Genomic DNA, 13,918 nt, shown 5'->3' with positions numbered 1-13,918 from the left:
TAAATATTTAAATAAAACAAAATTTATCGTTGTAAAGTGAAACTTTAACAAAAATGATTCTATGAATCCATTCGTAAAATGAAATGATAGTATAAATTTGTGGTTGATTACAATTACAGTGATCTGTAAATAAAACATCTTTTACTTTTAACAGATTTAATTGTTTTTGTAGAAATATAAATCTAACAATAGAAAGTGCAACTTATAAGCTTAATTATATTAAATTAAATATTTTTCCTTATAATTCATTCATTTGTCATTCATTTAATGGAATTTTAAAAATCATTGAAATACCTTAAATAATATCAAATCATATTAGTGTCGTACTTTTAATTTTTTTTCTTAGTAGTATTACTTTCTATAATAGTTTGTTATATCATTAAACTGATATTTTATTAAAGTTTCAATACAAATTTACTTTCGATTCTTAAAAATAGTAGTATTTTAAAAATTAAAATGAATTTTTCGCCTTAAAGTCTTAAAATTTCCAGTAAATCCTAGAATTGATATGATTAGTACAAATTTGTGGTTAAGAAAGTTAAATGTTTTTGTGAAATATCATTTTTACAATAGAAGTATAACATAGATTTATAGTAATAATTTTTTTAAAATATGATTCATTATTATATTGTTTAACATAATTTCAAAAATCGTTGAAATATTTTAAATAATATCAAATCATATTAGTGACATAGTTTGTCATTACTATTACTACCACATCTCGTAATGCCGTTAACCTGGTGTTTTTGACTAAATTTAAATACAAATTTTCTGTATAAAATAACCAGTTTCTTAAATAAAATTAAAATTAATTTATCATTGTAAAATCTAAAATGATTCATGGAATCCTTCCGAAAATTAAAATGATAAGTACAAACTTGTGATTGATATTAATTGAAGTGATCAACTCAGATCAACTGGTATTACCTTCTACTAGTATTACCTTCTCTAGTTAAACTGATATTTGATTTAAATTTAAATATAAACATTTCTTCTAATTTTAGAGTACTAAAACTAAAATAATATCTAATGACTAGAAATACTCAGTACTATCACCATTATATGTATATGTAATGCCGCTTTATACTCAGCAACAACAAATTTATTATTCTTAATACATTGACAGTAAAAAGAAAATTAAGGTAATTTGTCATTTTAAAATCTAAGATTTAACCGAAATCCCTCCGAATATTGATTAGGCAGGGCTAAACAGGATTCGTAGCATACAATCTCATAGTTCTATTCTCATAGTTCATTAACTCAAAAGCAAAGTAATAAAAAGCCAATCATACTTAAAATGCTTTCTATATATATTGCTGGCTTTCCACTTACATATGTAGTTTCTGTGTACATAATACAGATTCATTAACTAAGAATTTTATTAACTTAAACTTAAACATGTGTTTGCGGTAAACTTACCCATTCAAATGATTATTTCAGTAATCTAAACAAAAGCGCAATAAAACATTATTAAACATTTAAGTAGACTTGAATATCATTAGAAGCAATAGGGGTGCCTCTATTTTAGGATCAATCAAATAACCCATATTTACATTTCACAAAGCACTCCATAAAACACTTCTGTATATTTTTCCAACGAAGTGCACGTTCTGTTATTTCTTTCTTCTTTATGGCACACCGAAAACCATTGCCCGATTCTCTCTATGTAGTACGGGCGAAATATGGGACAACAAAGTTAGTCGGCGCAAAAAGTCCAATTAAGGAAATGCGGTCGACGAATATAAATTTCTGGTATCGATCGGGGGGTTAACCATCACATAAACAACTACACCTATCGTAATTACTTATAAATCTTAATTAATGGACAATCGATGGTTTGTCAGTCTGCACGAATATTGTTCGGGGGCTCAAAATCCTGAAAGTTCGCCGTTGCCGCCGTGTAGTTTATATCTTGGGTAACCAAGTTACCGTTACTTCGAGACTGCGACGGTCCGGAAAAATCGCTGATATTTTACGTAGTGAAAGAGACCTGATTAAATTCTCCTGGAGCGGTGTTTTCCTAATACACCGAACTTCTCTAAATTAAAGAAGCTTTCAACGTTGGAATCTCTGCGAGCAAATATCTAATGTTGTTTATTGTTCACGTCGTGCACTCGGATAAAAACACCAGGAACTGACCGTATAAATTGTTCGAATAATAGGTTACATATTATCCGGTGTGATTTTCTTTTTCCAATTCCTTTTTGCAATGCAAATTGAGGCTCACAATTTGTGTTAACCTTTAGGATGGCCTTTAAAAATACGCCGCCCCTGAAAATTTACATGATTTCGTACAGGTATATTGGTTAAATCTATTTGTTTCCAATAAAACCAATTAAAAATAATGTATGTAAATTAAACCACCACAATTTATTTGAATTTATAGATTGACGTTGCCGTTACTGTTAGTGATTTAGGTGAATCTGGATTTATGTAATAACAAAATTTTCCATGGATAAATTAAATAAATAAACTAACAACTTTAGTTTTCCCACGTAGTCTACAGCTCTTTTATTTTGAAAAACTAAGTATGTATGTGGTTGAAGAGTAAAGTACTTAACTTTCCAGTTCGCCGTAACACGAATAAAATGAATTTTCGTTTATCCATTAAATCCATTTTATCATGAATCTGAAAACTTCTCGGTGACATCCACTTAAATCTTAATGGGATGGTGATTACTTTATTTCCTATAGATGATTACCATTACTTAAAAGATTTTTAAAATTTCATACACACGTTTATATTATTGTCAGTTTACATTTATGAATTTGTCGATTATTTGTGTTTTACAGTAGACGAAATTGATAGTTCTGTTTTTCTGAAGAGACAAATGTTTATTTAAGTCTTATTGATCCATTGTAAGAAACCTTTTAAATGTATGGCACGCATACAATAAGAGATAAAACGAATTTTTGTTTATTCCTCCTAGATTTGTTTATTTTATTGCTTCTTGTATACTATAATTATATATTTATTATATTTTACCACAGTCAATTTAATGAAATGAATGAAAATAAAAATTGGTTAATTTGATATTTTAGTATTTCTATGTGGATTTAAAAACCAAATTCATATTTACTTTTGATTACATTGGTGCTCTATGGTATTATTATTATTTTTTTTATTTCGATGAACATTATATATTTCATTGATTTAAAATTGGCCAATGTAAATACTCTGTGTACATTTAATATTACTGGAAATGTTTTATGTATTTAGTTTTTCTTTTGTTAAATTTATTTAGTCGAATATTTTTTAATGGTGACATTATTTCATTAAACTACAACATTGAAATTATAATAATATAATGTAATGAGTAAAGAAGTTTTAAATTTGACTATTTATATTCAATTTTATTTTATCTTTATTATACTATTTTTTTATCAAATTATACTACAAAAGAAAATGCACATGATTTGTCAATTGAATCGAAATACATCCATATAAAATGTATAGATGTATGGTTATATATCTTGACGATAATTACAGTGATCTGTAACTAAAACGTATTTTCCCCTTCCTAATTATAACTGTTTTTTATAGACATTTGAATCTGGCAGTAGAAAATTGGAACATATAAGGTTTCTTATCATATAACATAATAAGCTTTTTGTAATGATATTTTCCTTAAAATTCATATTATTTAATGGAATCTTTATTTTTTTTTTTAATAATATTAAAATATATTAGTTTTTTTCTATATGGTATTGAATTCTAAGATATTAGTACGTTTGGAAATTATTAAATAAAATTAAAATTTATTTACCATTACAAAGTCAGAAATTTAACAAAGTTCATCCGTCTACTCAACCCTTCCTAAAATTTATTTGAATGATTTTATTTTGTTTTTGTTATTGAACTTAATAATCAATTCGTATTAATCTAAACATTTTTAGAGTGTTACGAAATATGAACAAAAAAAAAATAATAAAAATGATTAGTCAATTTAAATTCGTCATAAAATTGATATTATTTATAAAACTGTGTAGTTATATATTTTGACAATAATTACTATGACCTGTAAATAAAACGTCATTTCCCTTCCCAATTATAAATGTTTTTTATAGAAATTGAAATCTAGCAATGGAAAATTGGCTTTTTTATCATTTAACTTTATTAGCTTTTTATTTAAATGAATGTGAAAAATAAATCTTGTACAAAATATCTTTTAGTGTTTAAATAGGGTCAAAAATTAAATTTTGAAATTAAAATGAATGTTATTTCAATGTCTAAAATTAAATAAGAATCATGCTTCTGAAAATTGATTTTATTTTGTCTTTATTATTGAACTCAATAAATACTCAATTTATGTAATTTATAAATAAAACGTTTACTGCTTATGATATACTTATTTCGACATATTTGCGTTTAGAATATTCAATAAAGTTTAAATATACTTTGTTGCAATATTTCCATTAATTTGAGTCGAAATCGAATATTTTAATATAAATATCTTGAAAATAAACTTTCGTATACCTTTTTTTTTAATACAAAGATCCTTTCACCAAATTTTGGACAAAAATACTCGTTTCAGTCACTTTATAAAATCAAAAATATTTGTCTATGACCCATTAAATTAAAATTAAATTTAAATTAATTTAATTAAACATTTCCACAGTCTTGAATAATTTTGAAATACGTAGTAAAAATTCTTATTTTATAATTAATTAAATTTTCATTCATAATGTTGTATATTTACGAATTCATTTCATTTAATGTAAATGAAAATACCACATAATGTTGTTCCATGGCTTCAACGATTTTACGAAATCCTAAATTGAATATTCGGAATGAAACGTTCAGTTGTTCACCGGGTTTAATAAAACTTATCCTTTTAGTATTATCAGTAAAATTTATTTGCACCCGTATAACGTACGACGTAAACACAAATTGAATTAAATTTGAGAACATAATGCGGTTTAATTATAAATTATTGCCGGGCATGCAAACAGATTTAGACTAGTTTTTGATTTTATCCCAGTTTAATGAGTATCTATCTAATCTATTATGGCCATTATCTAAACGAGCTTAGCTAACGTCACTGACATATGCCAATGCCTAAACACCAAAAGAATGCAAAGTTCCACACTCGAATAAACACAATCGTGTGTCCGTATCATATTTTATCAATTTCGCATTAACGGAGATCATCGTTATTGGTTTAGATTGTTTTCAATTAGGTTTTTTTATTGAGTTAAGCTGGCAGCGTAATTTAATTTATAAGATGCTAAAGAGAATAAGCAACGTCAATATTGACTCAGGCCGTATCAACTTTTGCCACCTGTTAACACAATTTAAAAAAGCTTAATTGCGGCCAGCTTTTTGTCGACATCGTTTCTGGATTATTGAAAACTGATATCTTTGATATGAATTTAATTGTTCCACGAAATGGGCCCCGTTCGTCTAATTGAATCGAAATTCGGTGGCAGGGCGTCAATGCGTAAACTTCAGTGTTGAACCGCAATGATAAAACACAGATAGCACAACCAGACAATATAACATTTTACAACACACTGGGGAGTTCTCAGATATAAGTTTGACGCGATATGAATTCACAAGCCATTTATTTGTCTATGGAAAATTTCTCAAATGATTTAACTGTGTCTTGTTGTCAGAGAAATCTATTTGCTGAAGTGGTTGTGCATTTCGTCGTTAATTTATAGTTTCTGGTTCTTTGAAGGGAAACCAAATTGCCTAAACAATACGTTACTTTTCTATTTTACGTCAAAGTTACAAACGTATTTTTGTGTTTACTTCCACGAATTGACACATTTCCTTAAATAATATTTGTGAGGTAAATTTATAAAGAACAATTTATATACATTTATGTGTTTTACTTATTTGGAACGGGTTATTTTTACTATCGTATCAACACTTGTGGTCATCTGTTTATTACTAATACAAATTGTCTAAATCACATAATAAACAACTTAAATACTTAAATTAGAGTGTAACTTAGTACACCGTTTCACCAATATTTATAGACATTTAAATACCGTTAAACCTTATATGTAACAAGGTTAATTAGTTTTTTAGTTTAATATTCCTATAATTATTATAAGTGTTTAGCGTTTAATTTTTCTAATTAATTCTTCTCTTGTCTTGTATTTATTAAAACTGTTTCTTATATCACTGATTTATACTATGCCGATTTTTACAACAAATAAATAGGAAAATTAATTTTTGAAATTGTGTATGTGTATCATATTATTTTTAATTTTTAATAAATTTGTTAAATCAGAATTGATAAATCATTTAATAAAAACATTTTAGAATATATCAAGAAGTATGAAAGTGTTTTTGAATATTCTTTTATTTATTTTTGTTGTAAAATATTTTAAAATTTTAAAAATATTTTTAATTTAAATTTTATATATTAAGAAATTTTATATATTAGAAAAGTTGTAGTTCAAGTCAATTTCAAATCATTACCTTTTTTCAAAATTTTTTAATATTCAAATTAATTATATAATTATATAATTATAATTATATTAAAATACACATGAAGTTCCATTAAAAATAAAAGTTATTGAGAAGCACAAAATTAAACATAAATAACGAACACTCAACACAAAAATTAATTACACAAAAACTAATGGGTTTAGGATTAAGATATAGTATAGGCATTTTATTTGTAAATACATATACATGGGTGTTCCGAAGCCGGAAATGAAATTATGTTAAGAATAAATTAGAAAAATAGTTCAAATCAAGTTATAATTGTTATAAAAATTTCAGATCAATACGTTTTTCTATTCTACATAAACTTCTAATGAATGAGTTATATAATACATTTCATGAAAAAAATATTAACAGAATTAAATATATCATTTTTTGATTTTTGAAATTATGTGTTCCGTCATTACACTGCATATAAACATATTTTAACGATTTATTTTATTCATATTATTTTTATTGTTATTATATAGGTTTAATTTTTATTCATTTTTTAATAAATTTATTTAAAATTAAATTTTAATGAGCTTAAATCAAAAAAACATGCTATTTTTTAGAATATCTCACGAGATAACATATGTAAGTACATTTCAATAATTTTTTATTTATTTTTTGTTGTGAAATATTTTGAAATTTTTAATAATTCTTTTCTTAATTTAAATTTTATATATTAAAAATTGTAACTTGTAATTCACTGTAACCAATTTTAAGTTTCTGAATTATACATGTGTTTTGTCTGTTTCATAATATATGTTTACATTGTTATTTTAAATTTTACCTATTTTTTTAATTGACCGAAAATTTCCAATGTTTTTTCTTTTCAGTTTTATTAAAATTATCGTTGACTCAAAATAAACGACTTTTATATTACCTGTACAAAAATAAAGTTAAAAAATAAATAACCCGCACATACTAATTTATTATTGGGCATTATAGAATCTTATTCAGCCAATTTAATTGAAAATAATCAGCTTTATTTAAATTCATTAAAATTGTCTTGGCCATTTAAAGTCCTATTGTTGTGCAGAGACAAAACTCCGATGTGTCAACGACTCACACTTAAAGATAATAGGTTCAAAGATTTCAAGTTTTTGTTTTTCCCCCTATCCGTTCGATTTGTCCGGTCAGATAGACTTTTATTTGGAGAACGTCTCCTGACATTTGGCTTTAGTTTTTTAATAGTCAATCTAAATGTCTCAGTGATTCTTTACTTTGATTATAAAGGTACATTCCTCTCCTTCTCCTTTTGTTTTTACACTCGTTTTTTATTGAAAACCACCGAACAAAAAAATAAAATGGCTAAAATAGTTGTGTCAATTGTATTACACGGTCTGGTCAATTTTTATTTGAAACCATTATTGCTATTATCGCGTGTTGACAAATAAAATCAACTGAACCTGATAAATATTTACACCAGATTGGCGCTGTATATGTTAAATTTTAATCGATTTTAAGCTCGACAATGGCCAAATCATTACCGACACTTTTAGAGTGCTAAAATTATACGGATCATTTAGCATCAACCGTTAAATTCGAACAACAAATAAAAAACGTCATGTTGTACAAATATAAATATCTAACCTATTTATGGATCAATTATGAAGATATTTTTTATTTAAACATGTTGTGCTCGTAAATATATGCAGGAATTCGCTCGTGTCAACTTTCGAGTCCAATTTATTCAAAATGTAAATGGGAATATTTAATGTTTGTGCGAGGGGTTGTAATAATATGCATTATGAAATAAATCAATTTGCAATAATTAATCCAACTAATTTTTTAAAATTAATATACAAATGGTAGTTAGAATAAGTGTAATTTTCAGATGGATTCGAATACGTTAAGTGTGGCTCATTTTAGATGGCAACCCCGTATTTTTATTTTATTTATGGTGTGATTAAAAAAAATATTTAGATTTTCTTCATTATTGAACGTGTTTTAATTGCTTTCAATAGTAATGGCCATTATAATAGCAACATTATAAAATGATAAATATTTTGGCTGTAACTCATGTTAAAATAATATTAATTTACTATTGTTATTTTATACAGTATTATGAAAACTACCATATTTTTATTCCATAAAATTTTATATATGTTTTTCTGAGTTTGTTTTTTAATTTTGACGCACCTCCGAATCTTTGACTCTACCATTTTCTGAATATACGATAAATCTATATTCCTTCAAGCTTGTTAAATTGCTGTGATTGTGGAATTTGGTTATAAAAGTGACCCCCCATGTTTTCTGTAGAGTTGATGCCTGGAGTTTGGGACGGACAAGACAAAAATCGACGCTTTGATCTTTTAACCAATTTATCAGAATTTTGGATTTGTATTTGGCATTTATTAAGGTCATCATTTCTTCTGATATGGAACCAAATTGTATAACAAACTTTTTCTATAGTTTTGTCCCTATGTTTAATAAAAGCAGAACCACCATTTTTTATAAACTAAATTTAGATACGTGATAATGTGGTCAAAATTCGTCTTCCACACTTTTAGTAGAAACCAGGGTATTTCTTGTAGATCTGGTCTCGAGTCAAACAAACCCTCATTCACTAGCCATCTTCTGATAGTCCTTGAATTAATTTCAGCAAGTTCCATTTCCTCTAAGTTGGGTTTAATTTCAGTTGAGTTAATTATTAGATTGTTTTTTGACATTCGAATTATCTAGTTATCGATTAATATGGTAAACGACTGACTTATTTAGCCGTAAAAAGTTAGTCATCTCATATTCTTTCTCTCAGTCTTGATAACGCTGAATTATAAATTTCTAATGAACTTCGACCAACGATTAAATAATTATATGAAAAACAGAAAGAAATAAAGGACTATAAAGTAAAAAGTTGCTATAATTTTGTCTAGTGAAAAATAAAAAAGTACGCAAAGAATAAAATTAAATCGACCTATTACATAGTAGATCGAACAATAACAGAAAAAAATATAAATATTATAGGTACTGACGTTCAAATCAAGTGGTCATATTTTTAATTGCTATAATTATGACCAATACTATATATAAATAAAATAAATTACTTCCTCTATGTATCTCGGTCTTTCCCTATTTGACTCAAGCAAAACCAACCAATGTGGGACACTTCGTATAACTGAGTGTCGATACTTAACCAGACCAAATTGAACTTCTGCGTCTTATTGAACCCAAGAATTAATGAGAACTAATGTGTCAAGTCACTATCTGATATTCTAAGATTTATTCGACATTTTATTAAACGGTTTTATCCAACAGAAAGAATAAATTCATTAGAAAAATGTGAATTTTTGTTTTCAACTATTCAACCAAAAAAAATAAATTCGAATTATATGTTTTTGACGTAACTTAAGGTAGTGAAATTGCAATTAATTTCTGATCATGTCCGGACTATGCTACATAGAAATTTAAGAGTTTATAAATAAAACAATAATACAGCGAATACAGACAGACCTTCGGATGTTTCGACTGATTATGTTTTGCTAAAACTGGGTTAGAGAACTTTTCCGATGGCCTAATTGAACTTTTTCATTTTTATCTTGACGAATTATTTTAAAAATATATATTATCATTCCGGCAATTAATTAATGTTTATTTATAACTTATGGAAAAGTACTAATAAAAGCACAAATTTATTAATAGTATCAAATAATAAATCAGTCATTGATTAATTTACAAAATTTCATAACATGATTTATTTTGTTTTTATATGCGTATATTTTTTTCTTTTCACTGATATAATTTCGCTGATGATAATATTTATTTTGTTCATTTTTATTAAAATTAGGTGGAATATATGATATGATATATCAAAAGAAATATTTTTAAGTCCATTTAATGGACATACAATTCTAGTGTATATTATATGTATATTAATTGAAATAAAATAAAAATATTTTTTATATATAAAAAATATGAATAACATTACAATGACATTTTATAATAAATTTTGTGGTACATAAATCATTTTATATTTGATCAAATATCATTGTTTAACAATCAAACAAGTCAGAAACTAGTTTATCCAAACTGTGGCACATAATCTTAACATCTCGATTTATTCGTTCAACATTATTGTCTGTTATAAAACAAACAAATATCTTAATTTACCACAATTGAGACAATCTGAAACAGATATACAGACGTTAGACCACTACGTGGTGTGCAAACAATAACAATTTTTAGTAACCGAACGAGATTTCTATATTCCCCGTACAATTTATCAATGGTTGGCGCGAAAAAAATATCCGGCAATTATATTCGTAGACCGTAATTGTGATTTTTCTTTTCGCGCAAAAATTTATTCATAGTCACTTGACGAGATTATCTTTTTTGTCTGCCGTTCGTACATTTAAAAGTAAAATTTTATAACGGGCCCAACTCTAGTCTGTTGCAACTTATTCAAATCAATTCGAGTAAATTTAAATGTCATTAAATATAGGAGACACGAAAATACTTTTATTTGGTTGTGGTTTTATGAAAAGTGTGACTGAAAATAATAATAGCACCACCAATCCGTGTCGAAAAGACAACTTTACGATTTTTGTCCCTGTTTAATTATTACCGCGTATAGGCAAAATCTATTTACACTTAACGACACGTTTTATTGTTCCACCAATATTACATACGTTCAACCAAAATGTTTTCGGTACATAAAATAATACGAGTAATCGCCGATAATTGCACATTTACGTTTCTTCGCGGCATAAATGTTACACACAAAATAAATGTAATGTGTTTATTTATATTATTAAGTCGAAGTAGATTCATATGAAGTATGTTTCACAACAATTGATTACGTTTATCATTTGTCGCCTTATAATTATGACTAGATGTGTTTGTTTGATAAAAACGTCTTTGCGTGCCGGCAATACTTTAATTAGCTAACCATTCATAACTTGAGAATAATGTAGATAAGGAATAACTAATAAAACTCGTGCACGACAATGTTATGGAAGAAACTAGGTAGCTCGTGTCGGATTACAAGAAATTTTCATTAGACTTTGTCAGTACTCGAAACGTGATCCAAATTTTTAGCAGAATTAAAAGTAATACGATTTGGTTTGTCACAGAAGTACATGAATTGTGTAAATTTACAAAATTATATTTATGTGCTGTTTAAATTTAAGACACTTTAAAAAAGTATAATTTAATGATTAAAATATATATTAATTTATTAATAAAACTATGTATTGTTACATATTATAAGTATATTTAAAAGAAGCAACAAATATAACATCAATAAAATATAATGTCTATAATTTTAAATATGCAATTATTATTCATGTTTAACATAAGAACAAAATTATTTTTCAAATTAAGCAACTCCAAATTAGGATAAAATTAAACTACCTCTAAAAATTTTAAACCTTTGATAGCTATAAAAATATAAATACTTTTTTAAATAATGTCCCTGCGGGTAATAATGCCTAATAAACGAAAATTGTAATTAAATCAATCAATTATTTTGAAAATGTTTACAAAATGTTTATAGTAGCTTCAGCTTGGAAAATTTCACCCAGCTGAAAAAATTGCAGTTCATCAACTTATGCCATCTTCGATTAAAAAAACGTTAATAATTAAAAGAATTACAATTACATAGGAACTTCACAAATTCTTTATTTTTATTTAATAACTTTAAATTAATTTGTTTCGATGGTTGAGCCCAAGTACCAAATCATGACATATCTCCTTCAAGTAGGTTATAACCTTCTGGTACCTAATTTATACATATTAGGGTGATAAAATATAACATAAATGTTCAAAAGTGATTTTAAAGTTTTATAAATTAATACAGGTCCAATTTAATTATACTTGTACCAGAGAGTCATTGTTTTATTAATTTTTATGAAATTCGACTCAAAAAGTTAAAGAAAAAAATCTTTTAAGAACTCAGTGCAATGTATAATTGATTATAGTAGTGCTTGCAGAGGTATTTGTCAAAATTTGTTCAGATATCTCGTTTGTGCAGTCGATTTTCTCAAACAAGAAAGACTACCACAAATGAACACCGATATTTGAGTCCATGCGACGCATGCATTTGATCCACGACCATAAGCAAAGTTTCATGTTCACTTGAAGAATGGAAATCTTTACTTTTCAGAGAGTAAAATTTGGCTGTACAATGACGATGGTCAAGTTTGCGTCTGATCCAGATGACGGTAGAACACGTAATTGTTAAGAATTTTGAGCATTTCAAGGGATATAGGCTGATAGTTTGATAAAATAGTTATATAGAATTAGTTTAATATAATAGTTATGCATGATGTATATAGTTATATAGAATTGTACATATGCCATGGCTCGATATACGCAGAGGATATTGTTAATGATATCAAATTTTTCAGCAAATATCGTCTAGAACTCAGAAATTGTAGTTGAACGACTCGAAACGCTGGGTATTGAGACTTTACAATTTTAGCTTGCATGAGCTAATATGCTCACAATATAGAAATGAATAACCTCACAGAAGCAGGCATCGATACCCAAGAAGCCCATTAAAAATAAAAATTGATTTATATGGTATATATTTATACAAATTATTTTTTATTACTTTTTCACTTCTAATTAATAAAAGGTAAAATAAGAAAAAGTCACAATTTTTCAATATGAGTTTATTTTTTTAAATAAAACGCCTACGTGTAATAAGGTCTAACTAACGAAAATTGTATTTAAAATAGGAACTCTAGCTCAAAATCACGTTCACAAATGCCTCAAACAAACATGTAACTACCCGTTTGCGGACGCACATTATTCTTCTCTTTGCCACCAACGGCTTATCAGACTATGAAATTCCAAATAGTAAAAGTCGATCTTAATTAATATTTTTTGTATTATTCTATGTGGCTACGTAAATCTGCAGTCTATTTATTCATTAGTGAAGGCTTTTATGATGTACAATATTTGAAAAGCATATCATGTACCAAATATTTATTATTTTTTATTTTTCTTTTACCAGTGTACAGCGGTTATTAGAGATTACCAATATTAACTATACGCCTTATTATCCATCCTCTGTTCAAAGAAAAATAAATATTCAATACGTCAAATGGTATCATTAAGATTACATCGTTTTGTCGAAGGAAGTTCTTAATGAGAATGAGTATTTTGATGGCTATTAGATGTTGTAATTCATTACGAATTATTATTATAATTTAATAATTTTATTTAATTTGCAACATGTTTATGATTCTTGATTTCAAGTACCAGATACTTAAGTCTAATAAAAAAATAATTTTGTTTTTATTTATGGTAAAATGTGAAGCTTCTCGGTCATATAATATGATAATTGAACTGAACTTGATTGAATATTGATTACTCTTAAGACTAATTGACTAAATGGGATACTTTAAATTTAATTTAAGATCTCCCTTAGCTACGTACGTCTTATAACCCACCGGTACTTTATTTACAATATACATGTTTTTAATGAGAAATGAATATATCACAAAGGTGATAAAATATATTATAAAA

General features: G+C 26.4%; 1 protein-coding gene across 1 annotated transcript in view; it reads right to left on the bottom strand.

Moving 5' to 3' along the window:
- LOC109608473 (follicle-stimulating hormone receptor-like) overlaps nt 1-13,918 on the bottom strand; it is a 69,459-nt gene that overhangs the window by 50,086 nt on the left and 5,455 nt on the right. The gene's annotated exons all lie outside the window — the stretch shown is intronic.

Source organism: Aethina tumida, chromosome 1 (genome assembly GCF_024364675.1).
Source record: "Aethina tumida isolate Nest 87 chromosome 1, icAetTumi1.1, whole genome shotgun sequence".
NCBI classification, from domain to species: domain Eukaryota; kingdom Metazoa; phylum Arthropoda; class Insecta; order Coleoptera; family Nitidulidae; genus Aethina; species Aethina tumida.
The sequence above is the reverse complement of the archived record's forward strand: the minus strand, read 5'-3'. Positions and strand labels throughout refer to the sequence as shown.